Raw genomic sequence first — 7,473 nt, forward strand, 5'->3', positions numbered from 1 at the left:
TGGACCATGGGGTTAATTGTGTGGTCAGGTTCAGGACTGAGTGCATCCACATTGCTATAGTCTGACCAGCTGCACACAATGCACAGGATAAACTATTATGGGGACATTGTTCAAAGACACAAATTTTGGTTAGATGCTTAACTCACATTGACTTTTAAAGGGTTGTGTTAGTCTAACTGTCATTTATGCCTTTGAAAATCTTCACCTACTTTGCAAGCCCCACTCACTCCTCATCCAAGATGAGGTATCCTCCAACTTTGGACTTTCTGTCCTTGAGTCCTCCACCATCAGCTGTATCCACACCTTCCTCTTCCTACACCCCTCCTCCTCTTCTCTCTTCCACCACAATAAATGTGTGTGTGAGCATCTCTGTATAAGTTATGAGTATTTCCACTCTTATCTCCACCACCTTCTCTCATCCCAACTGAAGAAAATTTTCAAAGATCGTTGTTACCCCAGCAAATTTTTGAGACTGTAGAAAAATGGTGATTTGTACTAACTCTCCCCCTGAGTCACCACAGGAAAAAAAATATATATTTCACGATTGGAAATTCACCAAATCTTCATCTGAGATATAATGGCCACCTACCTGATTTTTGCACTTCTCCATGAGATTTTTCCCTGGGGATGTTTTGTACTTTGCAGAAACTCATTATTTACCTCTCCTGATGTGCTTTTTGAAATACAGCAGCCTCTCTCAGATCTGTGTCTTCATAAGTGTCTGTGCCATAGCATGATGTGGTTTTGGTGGCAAGTTGATTCTGGAAAAGTGGAGATTTTCATAATTAAAATTCTCAAGTGAATAGAAACTGGCATTCAAAGGGTTTCCTCTCTTCTTCTTCTCTTTTATATGCTGTATAATTCTGAGCCATTGATTGACGTATAAACACACACCCAATGACTTTAAAACTGAGTTGGGCCTGAATTAGAGTACCAGCTCTGAGCACTCTAAGCACTCTTATGGGCCCAATCTTGTTTTCCTTGAAGTCTGTGAACCTACATTTACTACAATAAGAGCAAGGTTGGGTTCTAGGCCTATAAAGTGGGGAAGCAGAACACTGGATCTGAGCACCCTCTCCCAAGCTTCAGGAAAGGACAGAGACAGAAACGGATCTGAACTTTTAAGGCTTGGTTTTATTTGAGCTCTGCTTCATTGGGAGTTCTGTATGTGGAATTACATTACACTGGCTTTACTGCATGTATGGTCAATGTTTTCCTCTAGTGACTGGCCCAGCCATGATAAAGCCTGTCATCTGGCAACTAATGGAGCTACTCCTTTAGCTCAAATGGAAGGTAGGTGCTTGTGCTTTTGGAATTGAAGGTCTCAGGTTTGTTCTCTTTGACAACCATGAAATCTGTAGGTAATACATGCAGCTGCAGTTCATTAAAGAACAATGGCAGGATGGAACTTATGGGATATGCTGAGCATGTAAATTATGTTGGAAAAGCTGCAGCATTTAGAGAAAAGAAACCTGAAAAAATACTGTGATGGGGTTTACTCACCAGAGCAGCACCTCCTGCCTGCCGGATTAGTTCTCTCAGCTGGCACACCCTCTCTCTCTCGCCCTCGTCTCCGCTTGCAGACCCGCCTTAGTCTAGGAACCGCAGTGTCCTTCATGACTCAGCCCTCCGGCCGTGCCATCATCTGTATTTTCCTCCTCCTGGGGGAGAAGTATCTCCCAGTTCTATAGTCTGGCCACTTCCCCAGTGGTGAGTAAGGGGGACCCAGGCCCACCCACTACTCTGGGCCTCCTGCTGCCCTCTCTAACTTCTCCACCAGTTCTCCTTCAATTCCCTGGGCCATTGCCCCATGGTCCCAGCACCTTCTTTGCCCTCTTCTCAGGACCTTCAGCCAGCACGTCCCAGCAGCCAGCCAGGTGCTCCCTCTTGTGTCCCACTGTTCCTGCCAGCAACTGCTCTGTCCAAGGTGCTGCCTTCCTGCAGCCCACTAGGAACACAGTCCTCTCTCCTTGGGCTCGCTACAGCAACTGACCCTGCTCTGCCTTGCAGCTTCCTTTTATGTGAGTCTGCTGGACTCGGATTGGCTGCTTTGTGCAGCCTCTCTCTGATTGGTTGCTCCCTGCACAGCCTCCCTAGGCTGCTTTTAACCCCTGTGAACCCCCATCACAGATACTAACTGACATTTTTATTTCCATCTTTAGAAAGAATCATTTTTACTGAATTGCTGCCAGTTACAGTTAAACACAAGTTAATATTTTAATCAGTGTTGCTCTATTCATTCCTCCAGCACATCCAGCTCACCATTTACTGAGATTATTCTGAAGTTTTAGCACCCAGTAGACACTTAATTTATGGAAAGATTTCTTCCCCCTCAACTGTAATCCTCCTTTTCTCTTATCGGTGATGGTTATTATAATGCATTTTGCATTGTCTTATTTTTAATAATAAGTGAACACACAATCACTTATAAATGTCTCGAAACAAAACTTTTACCAAACTGCACTCCAGCAATTATGCAAATAAGTGGACTGAATGATTTTAGCATCCCCAAATTATCATACTGTATTTAAGAATAAATAAAAAGTTATAATGGATTTTAAATATTGATGATAAGTTGTTTATCATGCAAATCAGCACAGTATTTATTTGGTGGCATTATGTTCCCTAATCATTTTTCTTGGTATAGAGTATGCTGTTCTGACTAATGCTCTGGGCCAGATCCTCAGCAGGAGTAAATCAGTGTAGCCCACTGACTTCAATGGAGCTCTGTGGATTTATATCAGTGGAGAATCTGGCCATCTTTATTGTATAGCTGCCTTTTGCATAAAAGCTACCACATACTGTGAGTAATCCTCACAGAGATCTGGACTTCACTGACTGTCTTTTCATGGAGATTCATTGTGTTTTCACTTGCATTTTGTCTGGCTTTATTCAGTGATGATTTAGAGGTCTGCAGCTCTCTAACCTATGATTTATGGACCAAATGTAGGCCTTTGCTCAGTCAGTCCCTGGAATCTGATAGCCTGTCTTCAGCAACCACTGCTCCTTACCCTAGCCTCCTCTTCCTATACCCAGATATGGAAAATAGTCACATGACAGACATCAGAAGGACTCAACTTCTTACATGCAACTACTGCATGGCAGGGACCATGTCTTTAATAGCTGTGTAAAGGAATTATATGTATGGGGATACACACAAACGTTAACTCACAATGATCAGGGACATCCATCCACTGGCTTCAACTGCATTTTGTCCAGGCCCTCAGAGCCTGGCTTAACACCACCCAAACAGCTGATCAGCCTTAAGGGAAACAGAATTGGAGCAAATATTGGAGAAGACATTCCCTCCATGTCAGAAGGCATTTTCAGGTTCTGAATCCTGATAGTTGCCATATGCTCTTTTGCTGGCACCTTTAATTGTTAGACATGTTCATGGCCCAATGGTGTAAACAGAGTTTGTTCCATCAAGAGTGAATGGAGCTAAAGTCTGCTGTGACCAGTTTCAAAAGTTCACATACAGAGGGTCAGGGGGAGGTTAATAATACCTACCAATCTGAAGTGGTCTCAAGTTGCACACTCAAAATTAGTGGCCATTTTTGAAATTTCTGGCCAAACTGATTTGCCCAAGGGCACAGAGAAAGTCATCGATACATCCAGAAATAAAAGTCAGGTCTGCTGATGGCACGTTTGAGACTTAACCACAAGAGAAACCCTTCTTCCATCCAATGAGCTCAGGCAACACAATGAGAGGGTGTTTCAAATAAAATAAATAAGAATGGCCATACTGGATCAGACCAAAGGTCCATCCAGCCTAGTATCCTGTCTATTGACAGTGACCAATGCCAGGTGTCCCAGAGGGAGTGAACCTAACAGGTAATGATCAAGTGATCTCTTTCCTGCCATCCATCTCCACCCTCTGACAAACAGAGGCTAGGGACACCATTCCTTACTCAGCCTGGCTAATAGCCATTAATGGACTTAACCTCCATGAATTTATCTAGTTCTCTTTTAAACCCTGTTATAGTCCTAGCCTTCACAACCTCCTCAGGCAAGGAGTTCCACAGGTTGACTGTGTGCTGTGTGAAGAACAACTTCCTTTTATTTGTTTTAAACCTGCTGCCCATTAATTTCATTTGGTGGCCCCTAGTTCTTATATTATGGGAACAAGTAAATAACTTTTCCTTATTCATTTTCTCCAAACCACTCATAATTTTATATACCTCTATCATATCCCCCCTTAGTCTCCTCTTACTTTGCCTTTGCAACCCATTAGAGGCCTTCTATTTACCCAGTAAAGAAGGAGTTGGATCCCCCCCCCCCACACACACACTTTTGGCAATTTTTCTGCCTCTCAAGATATGTTCATAGCGTGTGTTTTGGGTTCTGTCACCTTGATGCATGCATACTGGTTCCCTGGTGCCTTCTCCTGGCATGGGCACGCAGAGTGCATGCAGGCAATGCTTCCTCTTATTCTACGAATGCAGCCCATGCATTCAAAACAGATTTAGCCAGCAGTGGCTCTTAATAAGCAGCCTCATATGCCTACGAACCTCATGTTTTTCTTCCACACTGCAGCATTCAAATTGTTCCAATGCCCAGAGAGCTGATAATTGCTTTTTCTCTAAGGGCCTGATTCAAAGTCCATTGAACCCATGGAACGTCTCCCATTGACTTGAATGGTCTTTGGATCAGGCCCTAATTCTTCAGTGTTTTTCTAGGGAACACCAAGAGATAAATACCCACCTGTCTTTCTCTCATCTTTGGTGTTGTGTCTATATCTTAATTTACTGTGGACATTTTAACGCCTTATCTTCATTCTCCAAGTTGATTAACAGTTCCTCCCTCTGGGAGCAAAACAAGCAGTGGCAGAATCATTAACAAAATGTCCCTGAAGCAGAAACTGCAAAATCAATTAATGAGCACAAGCAAAACCCTGACCCCTGTTGATACAGCTGTAAAGGGTTCCTAAGCCCCTGATTGTTGTACAATTTGGCTCAGTCCCATGCTGAGGATGGTTGGGCCCTGCTGTGTTCGAATACTGAGGGGACCCATTCCTACACGGTGACACAGAGCTCCTCAGAAGTGGGGCATTGAGGAGACAATGCTTATGCCTCCCTAAGCAGCCCTACTGGCAACCTGATCCTCTCTCAGCCCTCACTTATTTGGCCCGTAGAAGTTCCTAGAGTTCTGCAGTGAAGCCTGGGCTGCTCCAGCTTGGGCTAGGTGGGGAGAGGAATTTATAGACCGGGTCAGAGCAGTCATATTGACTGCTCTGACCCGGGGGGGGGGGGGGGAATAGCTCAGTGGTTTGAGCATTGGCCTGCTAAATCCAGGGTTGTGAGCTCAATCCTTGAGGGGGCCACTTAGGGATCTGGGGCAAAATCAGTACTTGGTCCTGCTAGTGAAGGCAGGGGGCTGGACTCGATGACCTTTCAAAGTCCCTTCCAGTTCTAGGAGATAGGATATCTCTATATTATGGGAGGGGGCTATTGGGCAGGGTGTTTGGGGAATTCTCTGCTACCCCTTACCCTGAGACACATGGAGCTGGGGTATGATTTCCAGCACTTGTCTGACAGCTCTGCTTTGTTGGTGGTATTCATTTTTAAAGACTAGGAATACTATAAACCCATGTATTTTATTTGGGAATTTATTTGGGGAGTGGAGGGAGAGGAGGAAATGAGTGTTCCCCATTGAATTGTGGTAAATACAGTATTTTTTAAAATGACTTTATTTGGCTTTTAATGGTTTTATTTTGAGATGTTTAAGGTCACCTTTTGTTTTAAATTATTTTGCAGCACTATGACTGCCATAGTGGTGTGGGGGATAGTTTATGAAGAAAATTATTGGGCCAAACCCTAAGGTCCCGAGGCTGGCAAAACTCCCATTGAAATCAATGGGTGTTTGCCTGAGTAAGGGCCTGGTGTAAACTCCACTGAAGTTAATGGAATGACTCCCATTAGCTTCCATTAGCTTTGCATCTCGCCCTAACAGCTGTGAGTTTTTCCACTCCTCTTCTGCTTGGTAATTTCTCATTTGACTGAAAATGTGTGGACAAGATAAGACATGAAGTAAGACATTACCAGACTGTCCAGACGAAGAAAGAGCTACACACCATGTAAAACAAGGAAATAATATCAGTAATGTGGAAATGCTTCAACAGACTGTGCATCTCTCTCTCTACCTGAAGAAGAGCTCTGTGTAAGCTCAAAAGTTCACCAATAGAAATTAGTCCAATAAAAGGTATTACCTCACTCACTTTGCATCTTTCTCTACACATTTTAGCATCCCTATGTTGTAAATATGCTTTAGCTAAGCACACGGTTTCGGTTCTCACGCCAATCCCCACTTTTAAAGTTACACATCCTTTCTCAGATAAAAAGTGTGGGGCTAACATGTTAGATATTGATCTCAGCCAAAAGGTAATTTTTTTTTTTAACTTTGAGCAAAATTGATTCAGTCATTTTTGAGTTATGCAAGTAGGAGGAAAATATTTTTTTTAATTGGAACTGTGGGAAAAATGCATGCTTGCCTAGGGTGACCAGACAGTAAGTGTGAAAAATTGGGACAGAGGGTGTGTGTGGGGGGTAATAGGAGCCTATATAAGAAAAAGCCCCAAATATCGGGACCACCCCTATAAAATCGGGACATCTGGTCATCCTATGCTTGCCTAACTCAGAAATGGCTGAACTTAGAAACTTGCATTATAGGTCTCACTGAGGAAGGAAAACACAATGCAAGTAGTCTTTTAACATGTTGTAACATTTAGAATCCAAACCTTCTTGTGGGAGCTTAAAATGCATTTTGTTTTAGTTTAGTGCAGTGGTTCCCAAACTAGGGGCGCTGCTTGTTCAGGGAAAGCTCCTGACGGGCTCGGCTGGTTTGTTTACCTGCAGTGTCTGCAGGTTCGGCCGATCACAGCTCCCAGTGGCCGCAGTTCGCCACTCCAGGCCAATGGGGGCCGCGGGAAGCAGCGGCCAGCACGTCCCTCGGCCCGTGCCGCTTCCTGCAGCTCCCATTGGCCGAGAACGGTGAACCGTGGCCACTGGGAGCTGCGGGCGGCCAAACTTGCAGACACGGCAGGTAAACAAACCGGCCGGGCCCGCCAGAGGCTTACCCTGAACAAGCGGCGCCCCTAGTTTGGGAACCACTGGTTTAGTGGCATACTTATCCTAGAAGGGTAAAGAACATAGGGTCTGACCAAGATTATCTTGAGATAGGATTTCTATATTAAGGACACCTCAGTTAAGAATGCATCCTCAATGAGGGCTTAGACTTTTGTAAAGGACTCCTGTATTAAGGATGGCTCCATTTAGATGTATTTGTCAGGAATGCTCCAGTGAAGGCCTCAATTAAGAACTTCTATATTAGAATGTTTCAGTCAAGGATAGGTTGGGCCCAATTCTCAGCTGTGCCAAGGGTAAGCTTGTTGCAGCTGAGTGGAGGCAGAGAGAAAGGTGGTTCTAAACTACATTCCTCCTCCCTTAATCTTTGGCCTTCTGGAGGCCAAGGTGA

Source organism: Emys orbicularis, chromosome 6, assembly GCF_028017835.1.
Source record: "Emys orbicularis isolate rEmyOrb1 chromosome 6, rEmyOrb1.hap1, whole genome shotgun sequence".
In the NCBI taxonomy this organism is placed as follows: domain Eukaryota; kingdom Metazoa; phylum Chordata; order Testudines; family Emydidae; genus Emys; species Emys orbicularis.